The sequence below is a fragment of the Anabrus simplex genome, chromosome X (genome assembly GCF_040414725.1).
Source record: "Anabrus simplex isolate iqAnaSimp1 chromosome X, ASM4041472v1, whole genome shotgun sequence".
NCBI lineage: Eukaryota > Metazoa > Arthropoda > Insecta > Orthoptera > Tettigoniidae > Anabrus > Anabrus simplex.
The window spans coordinates 145,822,965-145,848,926 of record NC_090279.1 but is presented as its reverse complement, the minus strand read 5'-3'; positions in this window follow the sequence as shown (position 1 = coordinate 145,848,926).

Sequence of the window (25,962 nt, the reverse complement as noted above, 5' to 3'; positions counted from 1 at the left end):
ATTAGTTAAGAAACTGTTAACACCTTATAAAATCAAAAACTATTCAGAAATATTTGTTAGTTCTATTTCCAGCGTATATCCGTTCCTTTCGGTGAGTACGGGCTAACACTTTGAGACATATTCTTATGATTTCTATTCGTTTTCTAGTCAACTGGAACGTTCACATCATAGACACTGATAGAAAACAAGCAATCAATTACCAATACTATATACTACAAATGTAAATTCTTTCAGTACCACCATTCAGTACCTACAGGAGAGATTACGAGTAAGCTAACCTCCAACAATAACAAAATATTTACGGTACTGTTACTGTCATGAAACTCAGTTATTGTTAGAAAAATGTAGATTTTTAAACAGCAAATAATGCCTATAAAATTATTTTCATTGAACAACCCTGTTCCATTGCCTATGATATGAAATTTGATAGGAAAAAAATCACAATACATTTCTACCTAAATTGGTAAAATGCATACATTGGACCTGAATTTTCAAATACACCGAATTCAAATAAGTCGTAAGTCTGATTACATAAAAGTATATCTAATGTTACCCATGTTTTTCTACATAATAAGAAAATTTAACTCACTATCTGGACAAGACACTCACTTCCCTCAGAATTTCGTCTTCAGGAAAGTGGTTGCTAAACACAACTGTGTGGTGATTAACTATTAATTTCTCCCTAGGAATGGCCTTCTTCCATAACCTAACTCTTTCTTCATCAGAAGGAAACACAAATACTGGAGATACTGGAGTGTCCTCTCCCCGTTTAACTTTGGCTTTGCAGCCAGGCACACAGGATGGTGATTTCTCTCACTGATGACCTTAATTCAATTATATACACACCGTGGTTGATAATGAAACGCAGAATGTATTAAATGAATTCATTTTACACAATGGATATAACAATACACAAATAAACTAGAAAATTAAAACACTGCAGAGCGAAATTCTTAACCCACAGCTTCTCATGAATACATGCTAACACTAACTTTCCTTCACTAATTGAGGACTCTACACTTAATAATGCAGTCGATAACGACTCAGTCTGAATCTGAGTAAGTATGCGTCCAACGTTAAAAATTTAATTAGAACAGCGAAGAATTCACATGTAACTCAACTAACTCACGGGCTGAAGTTCCCCCCTAACGATCAGCTGATTGCTTCCCTGCGCTTGCTACAGTACGGCCTGTACTTCAAGAAGGCAGTGCCTCCGCTACAGTACGGCCTGCACTTCACGAAGGCAGTGTCTCTGCTACAGTACAGCCTGCACTTCACGAAGGCAGTGCCTCCACTGCAGTACGGCCCGTACTTCAAGAAGGCAGTGCCTCCGCTACAGTACGGCCCGTACTTCAAGAAGGCAGTGCCTCCGCTGCAGTACGGCCCGTACTTCAAGAAGGCAGTGTCTCTGCTACAGTACGGCCCGTACTTCAAGAAGGCAGTGCCTCCGCTACAGTACGGCCGGTACATCAAGAAGGCAGTGTCTCTGCTACAGTACGGCCTGCACTTCACGAAGGCAGTGTCTCTGCTACAGTACGGCCTGCACCTCACGAAGGCAGTGCCTCTGCTACAGTACGGCCTGCACCTCACGAAGGCAGTGCCTCTGCTACAGTACGGCCTGTACTTCACGAAGGCAGTGCCTCTGCTACAGTACGGCCTGCACCTCACGAAGGCAGTGTCTCTGCTACAGTACGGCCCGTACTTCAAGAAGGCAGTGTCTCTGCTACAGTACGGCCTGCACTTCACGAAGGCAGTGTCTCTGCTACAGTACGGCCTGCACTTCACGAAGGCAGTGTCTCCGCTACAGGACGGCCTGTACTTCACGAAGGCAGTGTCTCCGCTACAGTACGGCCTGCACTTCACGAAGGCAGTGTCTCTGCTACAGTACGGCCTGCATTTCACGAAGGCAGTGTCTCTGCTACAGTACGGCCTGCACTTCACAAAGGCAGTGTCTCCGCTACAGGACGGCCTGTACTTCACGAAGGCAGTGTCTCCGCTTCAGGACGGTCTGTACTTCACGCCGGCAGTGTCTCCGCTACAGTACGGCCTGCACTTCAAGAAGGCAGTGTCTCTGCTACAGTACGGCCTGCACTTCACGAAGGCAGTGTCTCTGCTGCAGTACGGCCTGCACTTCACGAAGGCAGTGTCTCCGCTACAGTACGGCCTGCACTTCACGAAGGCAGTGTCTCTGCTACAGTACGGTCTACACTTCACGAAGGCAGTGTCTCCGCTACAGTACGGCCTGCACTTCAAGAAGGCAGTGTCTCTGCTACAGTACGGCCTGCACTTCACGAAGGCAGTGTCTCTGCTACAGTACGGCCTGCACTTCACGAAGGCAGTGTCTCCGCTACAGGACGGCCTGTACTTCACGAAGGCAGTGTCTCTGCTACAGTACAGCCTGCACTTCACGAAGGCAGTGCCTCCGCTGCAGTACGGCCCGTACTTCAAGAAGGCAGTGCCTCCGCTACAGTACGGCCCGTACTTCAAGAAGGCAGTGCCTCCGCTGCAGTACGGCCCGTACTTCAAGAAGGCAGTGTCTCTGCTACAGTACGGCCCGTACTTCAAGAAGGCAGTGCCTCCGCTACAGTACGGCCGGTACATCAAGAAGGCAGTGTCTCTGCTACAGTACGGCCTGCACCTCACGAAGGCAGTGTCTCTGCTACAGTACGGCCCGTACTTCAAGAAGGCAGTGTCTCTGCTACAGTACGGCCTGCACTTCACGAAGGCAGTGTCTCCGCTACAGTACGGCCTGCACTTCAAGAAGGCAGTGTCTCTGCTACAGTACGGCTCGGTGAAACACGTGATTCCGGGAATGAATTAAAATTTTAACCTGGAGTTAATAAACTCTCCTTGATGAAACTATTGTTGTTTGGGCCATTAGTCTATGGACGGATATAATGCAGTCCTCCATGCTACACTATCCTTTTCATAACTACTGCATAGGTTATCACAGGTATGGTTCTCTTTCGCAAGGTCCACTATGCGAAAATGTCCACCGATGGAATTCGTCCACATTCTTAACCTTCGTCCGCCCGCTCAGCCTGGCGTCACTTTCGCACTCGCACGGACAGCAACTTGGCTGTCCATCATGTTTGATCATTTTCATAGAATTTTATCCACTTCAGCCGCACCGCTTCAAAATAATCAGGACTGCAATTCTGACAAGCACACTTTTACTGCAATTCTGACAAGAATTCTCAAGCACACTTTTACCAAAAATATTTATTTCACAGAAACATTTATTACGTACATCACAAATCTTCGAAGTGAATGTCTTTCGTCGTATCTTTTGCTTAGTAAAATGATAACACATTTTCAGTCCTTAAATTTTATTTTTTTCCTTACTCTTTCACCCAAACATAGGTTTTTATAGAAAAACATAAATTAAAAAAAAAAGAAGTTTAAGTCTATATATTTACATTTTGTGCATTTTTCTTTTAATAACACAAATCTAGAACTGTTACTTCCCCTTCTTTCTTCCCCAAACTAAACCCCATTGCAAATCAGCCCCGAAGAGCCATGACCTACCAAGCGACTGCTGCTCAGCCCGAAGGCCTGCAGATTACGACGTGTCGTGTAGTCATTTCGACGGATCTTCTCGGCCGTTATTCTTGGCTTTCTAGAGCGTGGCCGCTATCTTACCGTCAGATATCTCCTCAATTGTAGATACGTAGGCTGAGTTGACCTAGAACCAGCCCTCAGGCGCAGGTAAGAATCCCTGACATGGCCGAGAATGGAACCCGGGGCCTCCGGATAACAGGCAGGCACGCTACCCCTACCGAACACTGCGTTCTTCCTTCCTCACTCCCTACAAAATTGGAATATTATCTTCAGAATCACTGTATCGTTGAGCCCTGAACGAAAGAGTACGTAATCAGGTCGGTAAACTCATCGTTAGTAGTTTCTGAAAGAAAAAAAAGCAGGTATATTTCAACGCAAAAAATAACAGGGAAAACTTTATGCCACAGTAGTTTACCGAAAGATAAATATAATTTCGGAGTACTAGCAAAAATAAGTAAATATTTACTTGCATCTTCTATTGAGGGATGGAAAAACTAATTGTTGCTTCCTCTTGCCAGACGGTAGCTCGGCCATCACCGTCAGCTTTCGAACTGTACTGAGATGGTAGTAAGTAGTGAACGGGCTGAAGTCGAACTCCGGCTAGCGACGAGATGTCTGAATGATGAATACCTGGCCCTCCCTGGCCTCTCCCAACTCTCTGGCGAGAAATGTGTGACAATATAAAAATGTGATCAATCTGCCGTCTGCGCAAGCGGATGAAGGTTAACCCTGGAACCGTACACCTATGTTTCAGGGACGCAAACCATATACCGGGGCAGTGGGTACTTCATAAAAGAAAGACGTATTTTACACATTCCGACTTAAGATTTATTTTAAAATCCTATGAAATCAGTAAAATTGATTTTCAATACGTGAATATAGTAGCATTATTTGATGGTTCGGGCGCCACCGCCACCGCAGGCTCCCAGAGGCCACCTCCACCACCACCACAGCCAGAGGCCTCCTAGAGGCCTCCTCCACCACCACCACAGCCAGAGGCCTCCCAGAGGTCTCCTCCACCACCCGCGGGAAATTTGAATTTGTAAACAAAGCCACGTGCTTTTTGACAGCTATCATCGACAACAACGCATCGCTAACCTCAGTACTGCCATCTTGACGGGCCTAAACCTCAGTGGTACCAACTTAACCTAACTAGCGCGAGATAAACAAATCCACGAGTTTTTTGACAGCCACGTGCTTTTTGACAGACAACAACGCATCGCTAACCTCAGTACTGCCATCTTGACGGGCCTAAACCTCAGTAGTACCAACTTAACCTAACTAGCGTGAGATAAACAAATCCACGTGCTTTTTTGACAGCTGTCATCCGCCATCTTTAAACTACAGAGCACCGTGCTGCCCTCTTTATCGCAGTAGCTGCAAATTCGTCACCTGTCATCGGCAGTGCTGCCATCTTGGCGGGCCTAAACCTTAGTGCTACCAACTTAACCTCACTAGCGTGAGATAAACAAATCCACGTGCTTTTTGACAGCTGTCATCCGCCATCTTTAATCTATAGAGCACAGTGCTGCCCTCTTTAGCTACTTACCTTTGAAATGTGGTGGCGGATAATTTGAAAAAAGCTTTTTGACAGCAGCCATCTTTAATCTAGAGAGCACCGTGCTGCCCTCTTTAGCTAGATACCTTTGAAATGTGGTGGCAGGCAATTCTACATGACAGCAGCCATCTTTAATCAAGAGAGCACCGTGCTGCCCTCTATGTGGTGGCGGCAATTTGAAAAATTCTACATGCTCTTGTTTGGAAACAAACTCACGCGCTTTTTTGACAGCCGTCATCCGCCATCTTTAATCAACAGAGCACAGTGCTGCCCTCTTTAGCTAGATACCTTTGAAATGCGGTGGCGGCAAATTCCACGTGCTCTTGTTTGGAAACAAAGCCATGTGCTTTTTTGACAGTTGTCATCCGCCATCTTTAATCAACAGAGCACCGTGCTACTATCATGCCGGCAATTTCGTCAGCTGTCATCCGCCATCTTTAATCCACAGAACACCGTGCTGCCCTCTGTAGTAGCGGACAATTTGAAGAGTTCTGTTAGCTATCATCCGCCATCTTTAATCAAGAGAGCACCGTACTGCCATCTTTAGCTAGATACCTTCTTTGAAATGTGATGGCGGCAAATTGAAAAATTCCACGTGCTCTTGTTTGGAAACAAACTCACGTGCTTTTTTGACAGCTACCATCCGCCATCTTTAATCAACAGAGCACAGTGCTGCCCTCTTTAGTTAGATACCTTTGAAATGAGGTGGCGGCAAATTCCACGTGCTCTTGTTTGGAAACAAAGCCATGTGCTTTTTTGACAGTTGTCATCCGCCATCTTTAATCAGCAGAGCACCGTGCTGCTATCATGCGGGTAATTTCGTCAGCTGTCAACCGCCATCTTTAATCTACAGAGCACCGTGCTGCCCTCTGTAGTAGCGGGCAATTTGAAAAGTTCTGTTAGCTGTCATCCGCCATCTTTAATCAAGAGAGCACATGCCGCCATCTTTAGCTAGATACCTTTGAAATGTGGTGGTGGATAATTTAAAAAGAAAAATTCTACAGCAGCCATCTCTCGACGCTAATTGCATAAGATGGTGGCTATACATGACTCCTTAAGGGTGCTTACGCAAGATGGCTGCTATACATATGTTCTTATGAGACGCCCTTGGGATGCTTGCGCAAGATGGCGGTTATACATGACTCCTTATGAGATGCCCTAGGGATGCTTGCTCAAGATAGCGGCTGCTCGTATAGGACGGCTTAAGGGTCCTTGCACAAGATGGCTTGAGACGCCCTAAGGATGCTTGCGCAAGATGGCGGACACAAGATGGCGGCTATACACAACTCCTTATGAGACGCTTTAAGGGTGCTTGCGCAAGATGGCTGCCACTCTTATGAAGAAAGCTAGCTTAGAGGCTAACTTGTCGTGGTAGTTCGATTCATTAAATTTAGTACTTAAATGCAAAATGTTAAATATCTCGCAAACGGTGCACCGTAGAGCAAAACGGACAAAATTTTTCTGCCTAATACCCAGGTTCGCAGAATGAGGAACAAGAAAACCATAGTCTAATGATGGGATCAACGGTTCGGTTCCTACTTAGGCCCTTCGGCATTTGCTCTGTTTTAGCTTGTATTGAAGTGAGTCTTCGTAACATGATCAGGTCTAGCTATGGTAGAGAGTATAACGTACCGTGCTGGTTCGATATATTAAATTTGGGGGTTTAAATGCAAAATGTTAAATATCTCGAAAACGGTGCATCGTAGAGCATAACGGACAAATTCTTTCCGCCTAATATGTAGGTTCGTAGGATCAGGAACAAGAAAAAACATAGTCTAATGATGAGATCAACGGTTCGATTCCTACTTAAGACCTTTGGCATTGGCAGCTATCTATTTCTACAAGATGGTGGCTTGAGACGTCCTAGGGATGCTTACGCAAGATGGCGGACACAAAATGGTGACTATACATAGCCCCTTATGAGACAGCCTAGGGGTGCTCGCACAAGATGGCGGCTACTCTTATGAAGAAAGCTAGCTTAGAGGCTACTGCGCAAGATAACAGCTGCTGTTATGCATGCGGTGGAGGGCAATTTGAAATTCTATGTGCTTAATCAACAGAGCACCCTGCTGCCCTCTTTAGCTGAAATGTGGTGGCGGATAATTTGAAAAATTCTTTTAACAGCTGTCATCTTTAAACAATGGCGACTATACATAGGCTGTTAAGGCCTTATCATTCTCCTCCTCCTCCTCCTTCTCTACCTCCTCCTCCTCCTCCTCCTCCGCCTCTTATGTCAAGGCATAGTTTTATATCGAACAAGTTTAAACCTGCATCGCGAAGGCAAGCGTGTGCAGCGATAACATTATTGTGCATGTTTAGACTTTCGAAACATAAGAAGAGTAGAATCAAACGCTGTACTCGATACAACATGAGATCAGAACATTGATTGATGTGTTCAGAAAACAAAATAAGTGATCAAGACTAGAATCGAACACTGTACTCAATACATCATGTGTTTAGAATATGTCAGGGGATACCCTTGTTCTAAGAAGATCAGATTGAAACATAACAAGACTAGAATAGAACACTGTAATCGATGTTGTTAACTTCAACATGTGATCAGAACATTGATTGATGTGTTCAGAACACAAAATAAGTGATCATGACTAGAATCGAACACTGTACTCGATACATGTGATCAGAATACTGATCGATGTGTTCAGAACACAAAATAAGTGATCGAGACTAGAATCGAACACTGTACTCAATACAACATGTGTTTAGAACATGTTAGGGGGTACCCTTGTTCTAAGAAGATCAGAATGAAACATAACAAGACTAGAATCGACAACTGTAATCGATGTTGTTAACTTCAACATATGATCAGAACATTGTTTGATGTGTTCAGAGCAAAAGTACAATTTTGATGATTTGCTTAGTGTAAAATCAAAAACTATGGAAACACACTGTGCACATATCGCGTAGCTAACTCGCTCAGTAAGCAATATTGCAAAACTACAACTTCAATGATTTGCCTAGTGTAGAAATGAAAAACACACTGTACCCATACTGCGCAGCTAACTCGCTCGGTAAACGATATAGCAAAAGTACAACTTCAAATTATTTACCTTCCATCATTCGTCTTGTGTGAAAATCAGTCGAACAAGTTATCGCATAAACATGTAACATGAAATATCAGTCAATCTGTTAGCATGGGTTACAAGCATGTAGCTTATGCGGGAAGTAAAATTAAACAGAACGCTAGTGCTATAAGAAATACTCTGCTTACATGTAAGTCCCTAGCTGTTGAACAAGTTATTACATAAATATGTAACATGAAATATCGGTTCGGAAACATATTGTTTCAATCTGTTGACATGGATTACAAGCATGTAGCTTGTGCAGACGAGGGCTACTATGCAAAATGCTGAGCCGAAAAAAAAATCGTGATAGGGTATGGAACCCAGGGGTTACATCTTATCAGAAGGGTAAAAAGGATGAAAGGACCCTTCCTCCTCCTTACCGCACATTCCTTGTAGGGCTAATTAGCTAAAGGGCTAATGAGCTAAAGGGCTAATGGGCTAAAGTGCTAATGGGCAAAAGGGTTAATGGGCTAAAGGGCTAATGGGCTAAAGGGCTAAAGGGCTAAAGGGGCAACAACCTCATCGATCGCTATCAGCAAGAACGCTTGTACTTTGTTAAGTGTAGAAAATTAATCTTTATTGGTAAATGGTTTTATGTTCAGAACAAGGAATGGAACCTAGGGGTTACGTCTTACCTAATAAAATCCCCGAGGTGCGATGAGTTACGTTTTTCTAACTAGTGTTTGGAACACTGAACTTTTCAAGATGATAGCAGAGAGGTTAGCAATGTTCTGTTGTTGGATTTTAAATTCTACGCTATAACATGCATAAGGTGGCAGCCTTGAGGTTTACCGCCATAAAGATGGCAAGAGTGAGGTTAGCAATGTTCTGTTGTTGGATTTTAAATTCCGCGCTATAACATGCATAGGGTGGTATCCTTGAGGTTTACCGCCGTAAAGATGGCAGCAGTGAGGTTAGCGACGCTCTATTGTCCTCCAAAGTGAGGTTAGGGTTCGTCAAGGAGACAGCTGTCAAAAAAGCACGTGGCTATGTTTACCAAACAAGAGCACGTGGCTGTGACGTCACGGTCACGTAGTATGCTGCTTCAGCATGCAAAGTTCAATGTCTACACCTTCGTAGTTAACACTCTGCTATGTTCACAAGATTTTTACACATAACTATTCTTTATGTTTTAAGTTCGTGCACATAGGTTATGTTAAGATAGCAGCACACGTGCAAGCGATGGTCGCACGCTCGCGTAGAAGTTGTTTAGTACGATAGTTGATGTATGCATGTTCGAAAGGTGATATGTACACGCTTTTAAACCTTGCTATTCTTACTGCTACTATGTTCGCAAGATTTTTAAACATCGCTATTCTTTGTGCTTTAGTTCGTGCGCATAGGTCATGCTAAAGTAGCAGCGCAAACACATGTGAACGTTGTACATTCTAGCGGAATGTGTTTGGTATAATAGCTGATGCATGCAAAATCGATAGGTGATGTGTACACGCTTTGAAACTCAACTATTCTTCGTGCTTTATGTTCGTGCACATAGGTTATGCTATGATAGCAGCACACTCTAGCGGGAGAAGTTTAGTACTCTAGTTGATGCATGTATAATCGATAGGCAATGCGGACACGCTTTTAAAACATTGCTATTCCTACTACTGCTGCTATGTTCACAAGATTTTTATACATCGCTATTATTTATGCTTTAAGTTCATGCGTATAAGTTATACTAAGTGAGCAGCATAGTTATAAGGTTGTCGCACGCTCTTGTGGAACAAGTTTAATACGAAAGTCGATGCATGCATAATCGATAGGTGATGTGTACACGCTTTGAACTTGGCTATTCTTTGTGCTTTAAGTTCGTGCACATAGGTTATGTTAAGATTGCAGCACACACAAGCGATGATCGCACGCTGTTGTAGAAGAAGTTTAGTACGATAGTCGATGCATACATCATCGATAGGTGATGTGTACACGCTTTAGAACATAGCTCTTCCTTGTGCTTCAAGTTCGTGCACATAGTTTAGGGATACACAAAAGCAATTGCTACATGCTCTAGCGGAAGAAGCCTAGTACGATAGTCGGCGCATGCATCATCGATACGTGATGTGTACACGCTATTCTTTATGCTTTAAATTCACGCACATAGGTAGTAGCACACAATTGTGATCGTTGTACACTCTAGCGGGAGAAGTTTAACTTTATACACATACGTTAGCAATACACATATGCGATCGTTGTACGAAAGTCGATGCATGCAAAATCGATAGGTGATGTGTACACGCTTTGAAACATGGCTATTCTTTGTCGTTTAAGTTCATGCGTATAAAATTATGCTAAGATAGCAGCACAATCTAGCAGAAAAAGTTTAGTACGACAGTCGATGCATGCAAAATCGATGGGTAATGTGTACACGCTTTGAAACATGGCTATTCCTTGTACTTTAAGTTCATACGTATCGGTTATGCTAAGATAGCAGCACAATCTAGTGGAAGAAGTTTAGTATGATATTCGATGCATGCAAAATCGATAGGTAATGTGTACACGCTGTGAAACATGACTATTCTTTGTACTTTAAGTTCATGCGTATAGGTTATGCTAAGATAGCAGTACAATCTAGTGAAAAAAGTTTACTATGATAGTCGATTCGTGTAAAATCAATAGGTAATGTGTGCACGCTTTGAAACATGGTTATTCTCTGTACCTTAAGTACATACGTATAGGTTATGCTAAGATAGCAGTACAATCTAGTGAAAAAAGTTTAGTATGACATTCGATCCTTGCGAAATCAATAGATAATACGTACACGCTTTGAAACATGGCTATTCTTTGTACTTTAAGTTCATGCGTATAGGTTATGCAAAGATAGCGGTACAATCTAGCGGAAGAAGTTTGGTACGAGAGTCGGTGTATGCAAAATCGATAGGTAATGTGTACACGCTTTGAAACATGGCTATTCTTTGTACTTTAAGTTTATGGGTATAGGTTATGCTAAGATAGCAGCACAATCTAGCGGAAGAATATTAGTACGATAGTCGATGCATGTAAAATCGATAGGTGATGTATACACGCTTTAAAACATGGCTATTCATACTGCTGCTCTGTTCCCAAGTTTTATAAACATAGCTAATGCTAATGCTGCTCTTAACGACGTAGAGCTAAGGATTGATTACGAGACCGTGACGTCACAGCCACGTGCTCTTGTTTGGTAAACATAGCCACGTACTTTTTTGACAGCTGTCTCCTTGACGAACCCTAACCTCACTTTGGAGGACAATAGAGCGTCGCTAACCTCACTGCTGCAATCTTTACGGCGGTAAACCTCAAGGATACCACCCTATGCATGTTATAGCACGGAATTTAAAATCCAACAACAGAACATTGCTAACCTCACTCTTGCCATCTTTACGGCGGTAAACCTCAAGGCTGCCACCTTATGCATGTTATAGCGTAGAATTTAAAATCCAACAACAGAACATTGCTAACCTCTCTGCTATCATCTTGAAAAGTTCAGTGTTCCAAACACTAGTTAGAAAAACGTAACTCATCGCACCTCGGGGATTTTATTAGGTAAGACGTAACCCCTAGGTTCCATTCCTTGTTCTGAACATAAAACCATTTACCAATAAAGATTAATTTTCTACACTTAACAAAGTACAAGCGTTCTTGCTGATAGCGATCGATGAGGTTGTTGCCCCTTTAGCCCTTTAGCCCTTTAGCCCTTTAGCCCATTAGCCCATTAGCCCTTTAGCCCATTAGCCCTTTTGCCCATTAGCCCTTTAGCCCATTAGCCCTTTAGCCAATTAGCCCTACAAGGAATGTGCGGTAAGGAGGAAGAAGGGTCCTTTCATCCGCTATTAAAGATGGCTGCTGTCATGTAGAATTGCCTGCCACCACATTTCAAAAGTATCTAGCTAAAGAGGGCAGCACGGTGCTCTCTAGATTAAAGATGGCTGCTGTCAAAAAGCTTTTTTCAAATTATCCGCCACCACATTTCAAAGGTAAGTAGCTAAAGAGGGCAGCACTGTGCTCTATAGATTAAAGATGGCGGATGACAGCTGTCAAAAAGCACGTGGATTTGTTTATCTCACGCTAGTGAGGTTAAGTTGGTAGCACTAAGGTTTAGGCCCGCCAAGATGGCAGCACTGCCGATGACAGGTGACGAATTTGCAGCTACTGCGATAAAGAGGGCAGCACGGTGCTGTGTAGTTTAAAGATGGCGGATGACAGCTGTCAAAAAAGCACGTGGATTTGTTTATCTCACGCTAGTTAGGTTAAGTTGGTACTACTGAGGTTTAGGCCCGTCAAGATGGCAGTACTGAGGTTAGCGATGCGTTGTTGTCTGTCAAAAAGCACGTGGCTGTCAAAAAACTCGTGGATTTGTTTATCTCGCGCTAGTTAGGTTAAGTTGGTACCACTGAGGTTTAGGCCCGTCAAGATGGCAGTACTGAGGTTAGCGATGCGTTGTTGTCGATGATAGCTGTCAAAAAGCACGTGGCTTTGTTTACAAATTCAAATTTCCCGCGGGTGGTGGAGGAGGCCTCTGGGAGGCCTCTGGCTGTGGTGGTGGTGGAGGAGGCCTCTGGGAGGCCTCTGGCTGTGGTGGTGGTGGAGGTGGTGGTGGCCTCTGGGAGCCTGCGGTGGCGGTGGCGCCCGAACCATCCAAATATACTACTGAATATATACTTGCAAATTGAAACAGCACTCTAATCGCGGAGAAAAGTCGAAAGGAAGAACTCAGGTAACTGATGTCCTGGAGGGAATAACTAAACTGAAATGGGAATAGGAATGGGTAAGACATGTTGTAGACATGATCGCAGCAGGTGGCTTCTAACATTGTCCATTTGAGCCCGTGGGAACAGAGAAGGCGTGAAGGGAGACGAGGCTGGAAAATAATGGAAGAGGCTTACATTCAGCAGTAGACGGATAAAAGCTAAGGAGGAAGAGGAGGAGAAGAATAAGAAGCAAAAGAAGAAGAGATTAAATATGAAAACATATTCGTTAAAAACAGGAGGAAGTTGAAAATAGCCATCTTTAATCCATAAAGGTTAATAAATAATCTTACTGGCCAGGTTATTTATTTATTTATTTATTTATTTATTTATTTATTTATTTATTTATTTATTTATTTATTTATTTATTTATTTATTTATTTACGCAAGTAATCCCCGCACCCTAACTTTAGGAAAGCTCATTTTGAAAAAAATTAAATGCCAACATTGACGCAAATAAAACCCGTAACCCCAATTTCGTGCTTCAAATTTTTAAAAAATCTATGCGGGGATTATTCGCGTAAATGCGGTATTTATTTATTTGCTAATCGGTCAACTAGACAACACGATAGGTTTCATTATACATTCTTGTGTTTACTAAGTAGGTTTTCATTAGCTCGCTCTGTCCAGCACGGCGTTCAACCGACTACTTTGCACCAGTTGTCTGTTTCACATCCCGGAAGGTCCTAAAAGTCACGTTTGTGTGCGTCATCTGGTTGTAGGCCCATCCTCCACAGTCCTTCGTGACGTTAATGTAGCAGGGAATTGTTGTTTTTGGTTTTGAGTCGAAATGGTTAAAAATGTGTATTGTCCATCGAGTAACGTCCATGCGTCGTAGGTGACCGTTGAAGTGAGCCCTGCGTTTGCGCATTGTGTCCGTGATCTCTTCTTACAGTAGATTTCTTGTCTGCATTTTCTTATGTACATACTGTTTTTCTGGTTTGGACTAAGAATGATGTGGAGAATCTTTCTCTCCTTGCTCTAACTTAGCGAGTGTCCATTTCTCAGAGAGGATAACACATTCTGACGCCTAGGCAGATACCGGCTTGACGACAGTGTTGTAATGATGAATTTTGGTATTTAAAGAAAAGCATCTTTTGTTATATTATGTTCCGAGTGGTTCATTATTGTCATTAATATCATATTAAAGAATTTGGCAAATTATAGATAGCGTAGATCCTAAGACTGTAGTACAGTACTTTTATTTTTCTTCGCAGAACTTCATACCTCAGCTGATCACCTGCCGCTATTCCTCCGATAAAACTCGCCGAGGTTGATGTCAAAATTGCAAAAGCGAAAAATCCCCAGAAGTGATCTGTTGCCGGAAAGTCGCCCTGTTATAGTTCAGTCCTTATGAGTTTCCACTTGACATTTGAGTGCTGCTTTTTGACGGAGGCTAAGTGAATTACTAAACAGCTGATCGCCCTGATAGAGCGCGTTAGACTCTAGTTCCGCTCACCAGTGTTGTCGATCTGTTGTTTTCTGTAACCGCGTGCTATCAGCTGTGCATTGTATTGTGCTCAGTTCTTCCCGCGGTGTTTGTCAGTTCACTCGGTCATTCTTGACAAAACACCAACACTAGCGGCCAGAAATAGTGAGTTAATTGAGCGGTTGAAGGAGTACAATATTTGGGTTCGCGATAACATAAAGAAAGGGGGAACTCGTGCACCTTGTGAAACAAAACGCCCTAGTACCCAGTTTACGTGGTGGATGAAACAGCCAGGAGAGTGAAACCTCAACAGACGATGACAATACCGATAGTGACTCAAACATGAGTGGTGTATTCCCCTTGTAGGATTTTCTTCCTTCCTTAGGAGAAATTGAATCTAACAGCAACGCGAGATCTTCTAGATGGTGAGTAGAAATTTCACTTCATTTTCTCACGTTTTATCTGTTCGAGCATTGATCTATTTTTATCTTACAGCCTTATCCTGAATATGTGATGTGTTATTGTTCACCTTATGTGAGTTATGCATGTTACTACCGAGAATAATTGATTCTGGAATTATTTTCGAGTATATACATTTCCGTTCGTGTAGAGTGTTGCGAATCAGCTGTTTGCACTCGTAACAATTTGGCGCCAATATCTGACTTCCGGTAAACTGTCAAGTCGAAACTCATAGAAACGGAACTAGATGTCATCTCTGATCTTTTGTCTTTGTAGATACCATCGTCTCTCACCCAGCCAACCGGTGGTGTGTTTTAATTTGGAGATGTATTCAAAAATATTCTTCGTTAGCCTGTCGTTGTTCATTCTCTGAAGGTGACTATAAAATGTTTTTATGTCCCGCTAACTAATTTTACAGTTTTCGAGACGCCGAGGTGTCGGAATTTAGCCCCGCATAAGTTGTTTTACGTGTCAGTAAATCTACCGACACGAGGCTGACGTATTTGAGCCCCTTCAAATACCACCAGAATGAGCCAGGACCGAACCTGTCAAGTGGGGAGTCAGAAGGCCAGGGCCTCAACCGTCTGAGCCACTTAGCCCGGGTATTTGTCTTTTAATTGCACCTGCAATTGTTTCTTCATTTTTTCTCCTTAACCATCTTTATTCCGTTGAGGTCCCAACAATTTTCAAATTATTTTCCTTTCTTTTTCTTCCCAGTTCCTCTTGTTCACCTCTTTTTTTTCAACGTGAAACATTCTGGTACATATAATAAATACCTCTGGTTTATTATAGTTTTGTAGTGCCAGATTTTTTCCTGGAACGATGTCGATCGTTTGTTGTAATGGTGTTGAATTTATTATTATTATTACTATTATTAACAATAAATGACTTGAAAATAGAGCAATTTAAGTAATAATATCTTATATGTATTTTCGATGGCACCTTTCTTTCACTAGCTTCATTTAACCGTACAGCTCGCGTGCTTTCAGTTGGATGCTCAACATTTTTTTTTACACCCTCAGGAAAACGAAACGACTTTCCATATTTAAAAACAACATATCCCACTCCTATAAATCATCGATAGTCCATATTTGTGATGCGATCTCCGATATCAGCTGTCATTTCTCGCAATCTGTATGACTCCAGGGAATGACCATTGTGACATCACATCTTTTTACTCTCTTTTTTATCAGGAAATAAATGTATATATATATATATAACCATGCTGATAGATAATAAACAAAGCTTCCTACGTTATGCAGCACTTCGTCGGAAACGGATTCAGCAGCAGCAGCAGCAACAACAATGAAACAAAACACAAATGATGCGCGCACAGGGAACCTGCCATATGTGAGTGTTGAGTTATTTATTCATTTAGCAGAATCTCTATCTCTGTCTGGTTTATAGAGATATGAAGAGTCAACGTATGTATGTAAATTGATTCAGGACGGGATGAGAGAGAGAGCGAGAGAGACAGATACAGGAAGGATGGTGGAAGAGAGGAAAAGCCCCCTGTTATATGCACGTTAGTTTATAATACACGACGTAGCCTATCGGAAACAAAGCAGTCAGGAGGCCATGCAATATTGATGAGACATCTTTATTAGACACGTTTTAACAAATCGGATGTTTTAAATTATTCGTTGCTAAAAGGCATTGGTGCAGTATTTGAGGTTCAGTTTCAGGAAAAACGTCAGAACGATCATAGTGGGTGTGATTTTGTCGTAATATACATGCGCTCAGCGTTTCCAAGATGGAAATGAGCATATTCTTCTTCTCCTTCTTTGGTTACGGCCTCTGCAGGACAACGGGCAGCTTTGTCACGGTTTTGGGTTTTCTTCTTCTCCTCCCAGAACCTCTTCATCTTCTCTCTCCCGCTCTTCAGCTGATTTTTTCAGCATCATCTTCTCTTGCCTACCCCACTGGTACTTCTCTATTCTTCTCCTGTAGCTTTCTCTGCCATTGAGCTCTGGCATATTGGTTGGTGTATATTTATTTCTCCAGCTCTCTGTCCCTTCCACCTTGTTCGCCATCTAAGTCTAGTCCTTCGGAAGTTCCACAACCCACTTGGTTCTCGTCTTTCCCCTCATCCGCAGGAGGTCAGAGGGATATCAAACCACGGAAGATTTAAAAGTAGGTGCTCAACATATCTCTCTGAAATGAGCTCGTAGGGCGACAGTTTTCTTCTTCTTCTTCTTCTTCTTCTTCTTCTTCTTTTTCTTCTTCTTTTTCTTCTTCTTCTTCTTCTCTTCTTCTTCTTTTCTTCTTCTTCTTCTTCTTCTTCTTCTTCTTCTTCTATCATTCATCAATAGTGTTAGAGATTACCCAGCTGTGGTTCCCTGCATAGTTATCCATATCCCGATGCCCATTATGTAATATTTTTCGCCCACAGTAATAACACGACAAACGTAACATTCGTCTTTATGATCTATTTCTGGAATTCAACAAATTAATTGCAAATATTAGTAGGTTTATCTATACTATTACTATGATTATTATTCTTTGTTTCAGTATCTTTTTCATTTATTCAGCATTTTAATATATTTATTTTATGTTGTTTATGTATTTCACTGATTAAGTGTAAAGCAGGGACACGTGCCAGTTAAAATAAACCATATCTATCTATCTATCTGTCCTACCTGTTGTCTCCCGTTCTATCCATGTCCATCCTTATCACATGCCCAGCAAATCTTACTCTTTAGAGTCTTCTTTCTTCGGAGATCGTCTTCGTGTTGCGATATATTTCGTCCCATGATCTTCGTTCCCACCATTCTCCTCCTCGTTTTGGTCCCAGTAACTTTCTCAGGAAAGAAGAACTTGAAGAAGAGGAGGAAGAGGAAGGACAATTTTAAGACCATCCTGTACATTTTCTCTTCTTGTTCTCCAATATTCCTCAAGTAGAATAAGATGAAGAAGAAGAAGATAACATTAATAATAAGGAAATGTTAACGAAAAAGACAAGGAGGAAGGACAATTTTTGGACCCTCCTCTATATTATCTCTTCATGTTCTTCAAACTTCTTTAAGAAGAAGGTAACGAAGGAGGAGAAAAAGACAAGGAGGAAACAGAATTTTAAGACCGACCTGTATATTTTTCTCCAATCTTTCTTAAGAAGAATACGTTAACAAGAAAGTAAAAGAAGAAGAAGGTAAAATACAAGGAGGAAGGAAAATTTTAAGACCCACATGTATATTTGCTCCACTCGTTCAATATTCCTTAAGAAGACGAAGAAGAATAAAATAAGCACACGCGTCTACCCTCAGTCCTGTTTCCTGACACGAATTCAGGAGGAAAATGAGCATATAATATGGATTTTTTAAAATAATTTCTGAACCTAAATATTATCCTTTTACTGTGCATTCTGCCTTTTCTTTCTTTCTTTCCTTCTTAATCTGTTTACCCTCCAGGGTTGGCTTTTTCCCTCGGACTAAGCGAGGGATCTCACCTCTACCGCCTCAAGGGCAGTGTCTTGGAGCTTCAGACTCTGGGTTGGGGGATACAACTGGGGAGAATGACCAGTACCTCGCCCAGGCGGCCTCACCTGCTATGCTGAACAGGGGCCTTGGTGGGGGATGGGAAGATTGGAAGGGATAGGCAAGAATGAGGGAAGGAAGCGGCCGTGGCCTTAAGTTAGGTACCATCCCAGCATTTGCCTGGAGGAGAAGTGGGGAACCACGGAAAACCACTTCCAGGATGGCTGAGGTGAGAATCGAACCCACCTCTACTCAGTTGACCTCCCGAGGCTGAGTGGACGCCGTTCCAGCCCTCGTACCACTTTTCAAATTTCGTGGCAGAGCCGGGAATCGAACCCGGGCCTCCGGGGGTGGCAACTAATCACACTAACCCATACACCACAGAGGCGGACTTATGCCTTTTCACCTGTTAAAATACAATTTCAGAGAATGCACTGAAGACGAATGGAGCTGTCATCCACGGTTGATGTACCTCCAGGATTTTCCGTTGAAATAATAAATACATTTCTCGTGTTTTCCTGGAAAGCACATTTTCTCCATTTTTTAAAACATTCATATGGGTTTGAGCTGGGTATCTGTTTGGAATTACCATCATCAAATTCCGACACCAGTGTAACCATGGAAAACAGTGTTCGTCATCCACAGGGTGTATCAGATCTATAACGAGAAAAAAAAATTAAAACTTAAAAATACAGGGATGCTGCAATCGGATTGGTGGAGAAAACTTTTCTCTTCCAGAAAATGAGGTTATTTTGTTCCTTCATTGGGGGGGGGGGGGGATTCAAATTGACGAAATCGCCGTATTTGCTCATAATTTGTTATATTTTGAATGAAAATCCACAGCCTGTTTCCAGTCATTCGGCCGGGTCAGGAACGGAATGAATGAAGTTCCCATCTAGCGGCGAGGATAGGAATTGTGCCGGCTGCCGAAGCCTGTCGCACTCCTCTGGAGCAATGATCGCAAATGAAATGAAATGATATTGGAGAGTGTTACTGGAATGGAATATGACAGGGAAAACCGGAGTACCCGCAGAAAAACCTGTCCCGCCTCCGCTTTGTCCAGCACAAACCTCACATGCATTGACCGGGATTTGAAGAACGGAATCCAGCGGTGAGAGGCTGGCGTACTACCGCCTGAGCCACGGAGGCTCTACACTTTATCATATTTTGTTTATCTAAAATTCGTAGTCCATATCCCTAGGAAGTTTTCAAAACTGAGTTGAAGGTTTAGAACTGTGATTTTTTTAATTTAGACGTTTTCTCGCCCGTAAAATTAACGGCAATGCCATCTTCCGTCGTTTTGTTTTGTGTTTGGTAAAAGTTTTTAAAAGTATATGTACACAACAGAATAGTCTTGTACACTGCCGGGCTGAGTGGCTCAGTCGGTTGAGGTGCTGGCATTCTGACCCTCACTTAGCAGGTTCGATCCTGGTATCTGAAAGTGCTCGAATACGTCAGCCTCTGTCGATAGATTTACTGCCACATAAAAAAACTTCTGAGGGAATAAATTCCGGTACCTCGGCGTCTCTGAAAACCATAAAAGTAGTTAGTGGGACGTAAACCTAATAACATTATTATATTAACTTGTGCAACTGCCATACGAAATAATGCCATCTTCCTTCTTGAATGAAAATATACAACCTGTTTTCCAGTCAGTGACCGGTTCAGGAATGAAGCCCCATCTTGCGGCGAGGATAGGAATTGTGCCGGCCGCTGGAGCCTGTCGCACTCCTCTGGGGCGATGATTAATGACTGACAGATGAAATTGGAGAATGTTGCTGGAAAAGAAGATAGAGAAAACCGGAGTACCCGGAGAAAAACCTGCCCCACCTCCGCTTGGTCCAGCACAAATTTCACATGGAGTGACCTCAGTTTTAATTACTGCGTTGATGGGGGTGAAAGTTTCTTTTGGGGATCATTGTAAGTACCTAGGTCTTAATAAAAGGAAAGATCTTCATTGGGGTAATCTCATAAATATGATTATAAATGAAGGGTACAGATCTCCTCACATGGTTATGAGGGTATTTAGGGGTTGTAGTAAGGAAGCAAAGAAGAGGGCATATAAGTCTCTGGTAAGACCCCAACTAGAGTATGGTTCCAATGTTGGGGACCCTTACTTTATTCAATAACTGGGAAAAAATCCAAAGAAAAGCAACTTGATTTGTTCTGGGTGATTTCCGACAAAAGAGTAGCGTTACAAAAATGTTGCAAAGTTTGGGCTGGGAAGACTTGGGAGAAAGGAGACGAGCTGCTCGACTAAGTGGTATGTTCTATGCTGTCAGTGGAGAAATGGCATGGAATGGCATCCGTTGACGAAAAAGTTTGAGTTGTGTCTTTAAAAGTAGGAAAGATCACAATATGAAGATGGAATTCAAGAGGACAAATTGGGGCAAATATTCGTTTATAGGAACGGAAATTAGGGATTGGAATAACTTACCAAGGGAAATGTTCTATAAATTTCCAATTTCTTTGCAGTCATTTAATAAAAGGATAGGAAGACTCAGATAGAGAATCTGCCACCTGGGCGACTGCCCTAAATGCAGATCAGTAGTGATTGATTGACACTGATCGGGATTTGAACCAAAAAACCCAGCGGTGAGAAGCCGACGCGCTGCCACCTGACCTTCGGAGGCTTCTCTTACGTTATACTCAAAACCTACAACCTGTTTTCCAGTCTTAGACCGGGTCAGGGATGTAATGAAGGAATCAGATATAGGCTGTTATTACGATGGGGTCGCCACTCCCAAAGTTATTTATATTAATGAGTGATAGATGCTATGAAATGAGTACGGAGAGTGTTGCTGGAATGAAAGATTTCAGGGAAAACCGGAGTACCCGGAGAAAAACCTGCCCCGCCTCCGCTTTGTCCAGCACAAATCTCACATGGAGTGACCGGGATTTGAACCACGGTATCCAGGGGTGAGAGGCCGACGCGCTGCCGTCTGAGCCACGGAGGCCCTTACGTCATACTATTGATCGTAATTAATTTGCATTAGATTTGCAGCCCCTTGATTCGTTTTCGTTTACTATAGTACCATCCTGGGAGCCGCCTCCGTGGTGTAGTGGTTAGCGTGATTAGCTGCCACCCCCGGAGGCCCGGGTTCGATTCCCGGCTCTGCCACGAAATTTGAAAAGTGGTATGAGGGCTGGAACGGGGTCTACTCACCCTCGGGAGGTCAACTGAGTAGAGGTGGGTTCGATTCCCACCTCAGCCATCCTGGAAGTGGTTTTCCGTGGTTTCCCACTTCTCCTCCAGGCGAATGCCGGGATGGTACCTAACTTAAGGCCACGGCCGCTTCCTTCCCTCTTCCTTGCCTATCCCTTCCAATCTTCCCATCCCTTCATTCCATCTTCCTTGTGTATCACCTCCAATCTTCCCATCCCTCGCAAGTCCCCTGTTCAGCATAGCAGGTGAGGCCGCCTGGGCGAGGTACTGGTCATACTCCCCAGTTGTATCCCCCGACCAAGAGTCTGAAGCTCCAGGACACTGCCCTTGAGGCGGTAGAGGTGGGATCCCTCGCTAGGTCCGAGGGAAAAACCGAACCTGGAGGGTAAACAGATGATGATGATGATGACCATCCTGGGAAATGCTGAACATGATAATGTGTTAGGGAAACTAATTTTTCTTCGTGCCGGGGGCCCAACGGTTCGGTCTTCTAAATGCACTAAATCCACAGAACTGGTGTTCTCTTGTAATAAGCCGTATATGCGCTAGTATAATCAGATCATCATTTCTAGATCGACAGCTGTGGCCTGTAACAGAGAATGTACCGAAGTCCAATTATACGCGGAGCAGTAGGAGTTATGTTTACTCCGTTGACAGTTGGTGTTTCTCAAGCGAGCGCGGCGACACATCTGAGAGGAAACTGGTGTCCTTCAAGCGATCACATGAACCTACACTAAAATATCATCGCAGGTGTGAGTGACACCGCCTGCCTAGGCTGACTTTCCGGATTCCTAACGCGCTATTCGTGTTTGTGGTGGCAGCTGGTCATGACCACGCTATCGGGTCCAGTTCTAATAGCAGAAGGCCATGTTTAATACGAACAATCATTAGTCGTTGCTTTGTACTGCGATTTCAGGAGGGTTTGGTAAACGTTCAGGCCTTGACTCGAAGATTGTATGAAGATATGACTATTAGTTATGGTTGAACGTTTTTACCGTAATTCATCTTCGATACTAAGTGATTTTAACGTAACTTACGCTCCTCGACAACGGGTACATGGAATTTTTTTTTTTTTGCTAGTTGCTTTACGTCGCACCGACACAGATAGGTCTTATGACGACGATAGGACAGGGAAGGGCTAGGAGTGGGAAGGAAGCGACCGTGGCCTTAATTAAGGAACAGCCCCAACATTTACCTGGTGTGAAAATGGAAAACCACGGAAAACCATCCTGAGGGCTGCCGAGAGTGGGGTTCGAACCTATTATCTCCCGAATACTGGATACTGACCGCACTTAAGCGACTGCAGCTATCGAGCTCGGTGGGAAACATTTTAAGACGCTTTTAGTGTTTGGGTAGAGCGCGTATATCACTGAGAGTATTCAACTTACTATTATGTTTAATGTCTCTATTGACGTCCGCCTCTGTGGTCTAGTGGTTAGCGTGATTAGCTGCCACCCCCGGTGGTTCGGGTTCGATTCCCCGCTCTGCCACGAAATTTGAAAAGTGGTACGAGGGCTGGAACGGGGCCCACTCAGCCTCGGGAGGTCAACTGAGTAGAGGTTGGTTCGATTCCCACCTCAGCCATCCTGGAAGTGGTTTTCCGTTGTTTCCCACTTCTCCTCCAGGCAAATGCCGGGATGGTACCTAACTTAATGGCACGGCCGCTTCCTTCCCCCTTCCTTGCCTGTCCCATCCAATCTTCCCTTCCCTCCACAAGGCCCCTGTTCAGCATAGCGGGTGAGGTCGCCTGGGCGAGGTACTGGTCGTTCTTCCCAGTTGTATCCCCCGACCCGAAGTCTGAAGCTCCAGGACACTGCCCTTGAGGCGGTAGAGGTGTGATCCCTCGCTGAGTCCGAGGGAAAACCGAACCTGGAGGGTAAACAAATTAAGAAGAATAAGAAGAAGTGTCTTGACAGATGAAGGTAAGATAAGGGTGTATTCTGCCCGAAGGCAGGTCCGAACCTCCCCAGAAGTGTTCCTGAGCCGGAGTTTACGTACGGTAGGGTGGCCAGTTCCTTTCCGCTCCTCCATTCTCTTACCCCCCTCCGAATCAGCGCGTGGCAACCCATCCAACTCCTGACCACGCCCGATGTTGCTAACTTCGGAGATTTCACGGGATCCGGTGTTTCAACACGGCTACGGCCGTTGGCGACAGATAAAAGTGACGGCATAAAAAATGAAAATGTATTAATAATAATAATAATAATAATAATAATAATAATAATAATGTTATTTGTTTTACGTCCCACTAACTTCTTTGACGGTTTTCGGAGACGCCGAGGTGCCGGAATGTAGTCCAGCAGGAGTTCTTTTACGTGCTAGTAAATTTACCGACACGAGGCTGACGTATTTGAGTACCTTCAAATACCACCGGACTGAGCCAGGGTCGAACCTGCCAAGTTGGGGTCAGAAGGCCAGCGCCTCAACCGTCTGAGCCACTCAGCCTGGCAAATGAAAATGTGAAACGTAGTTTTCATAAAATAGCGCTTCAAATTACGGCAAAATATGTGCTAAATATGTGACGTCACACGCACACACTGTTACAAGATGGCGCTGTGTTGACTCGCGCGCTAGTTGGAGGTTAGCTGTCATTGTGAATACATCGTGATCAGTTGTATACTGTAGAATAATAAATTTAATAATGGAAAAGAAAGACTTGATTAGGATTCGGCAAAAACGTGCAGAAGAAAGAGTTGAAATATCACTTTAATTTGAGTGTTGTGCCGGGGAACTATCCCCGCACATTAGGCAATTCATTTATTGAGCTTACTTTTACTCGTAATATTACCCTCGAACTCTTAAATTATGTCTCTCATTACTCACATCACAGACCCATACCACACCGAGTTATTACCCACATTCTATTGAATACAGTTTGTTATTCACATAATATTTATCTTTTATTTCTAATAAGTAAGTCGTCCGGCTCCATGGCTAAGTGGTTTGCGTGCTGGCCTTTGGTCACAGGGGTCCCGGGTTTGATCACCAGCAGGGTCGGGAATTTTAACCATAATTGGTTCATTCCCCTGACACGGAGACTGGGTGTATGTGCCGTTTTCATCATAATTCCATCCTTATTACGACGCGCAGGTGTCCTACGGGAGTCAAATAAAAATACCTGCACCAGGCCTCTCTGGAGGCCATACGACATTTCATTTCAATAAACTGAGCTCGATAGCTGCAGTCGCTTAAGAACGGCCAGTATCCGGTATTCGGGAGATAGTGGATTCGAACCCCACTGTCGGCAGCCCTGAAGATGGTTTTCCATGGTTTCCCATTTTCACACCAGGAAAATGCTGGGGCTGTACCTTAATTAAGGCCGCGGACACTTCCTTCCCACTCCTAGCCCTTACCTGTCCCATCGTCGCCATAATACCTATCTGTGTCGGTGCAACGTAAAGCAACTTGCAATCATTTCAATAAGTAGGCCTAAGTCTTGGAAACCCCCGGAACCCTGCGGTCCTTACAATAGTGACCGCCTGTGGGTGGAGGCGGTAGAAAAACACCCACGGTATCCCCTGCCTGTCGTAAGAGGCGACTAAAAGGAGCCTCAGGGGCTCTGGTCTTTGGAGTGTGGGTTGGCGACCAAGGGGCCCTCAGCTGCGTCCTGGCATTGCTTCCACTTACTTGTTCCAGGCTCCTCACTTTCATCTATCCTAATCGACCTTCCTTGGTCAACTCTTATTCTTTTCAGACCCCGACGGTATTACGTATGGAGTCCTAGGGAGTCTTCCATTTTCATGCCCTTCGTGGCCCTTGTCTTCCGTTGGCCGATATCTTCATTTTTCGAAGTGTCAGATCCCTTTCATTTTCCCCTCTGATTAGTGTTATATAGAGAATGGTTGCCCAGTTGTGCTTCCTCTTAAAACAATAATCACCACCACCTTACAATAGTGATTATTTTAGCTACTGCCAATTTTTTTATAAGTAGGCTACCTGGGCACAATGCAAATGTCGATCTGAGCACAATGGACTCATAATGTTATTATTATTATTATTATTATTATTATTATTATTATTATTATTATTATTATTATTATTATTATTATTATTATTATTATTATTATTATTATTATTATTATTATTATTGTACCGGGCGGTACACCTCCACACCGCTAATTTAAAATTTTGCGCCAGTTGAAACTCCTCTGCTGGAGAAAGTCTGAACTTTATTAAAGGTGTTAATTTTCAAGTTTCTCAGAAGATGTCACTACTTGGAAATTTTGAAGTTTCCGAACTGTGTTGTTTTCGATGTATTTTTGTTTTGCTTGTAGTAAGAAGTGTGAACATTCTCTTCTAGAGGACACTACTGAAGAACTACAACGGTGCACCCTAGTGCGAAGTGAAAGAACTGTTTTTGTTGAGAAAATTTAATTTCAAAAGTTTGTTCTTTGCTAAATTTCTTTCAGTCATTGTTTAAGTTGGCAATATTAACCCTTTCTTTCCCCTTGTTTTGAATTTAGCCAATCCCGAATTTCTCGAATTAATTTTCAACCAATAATATGTTTCTTC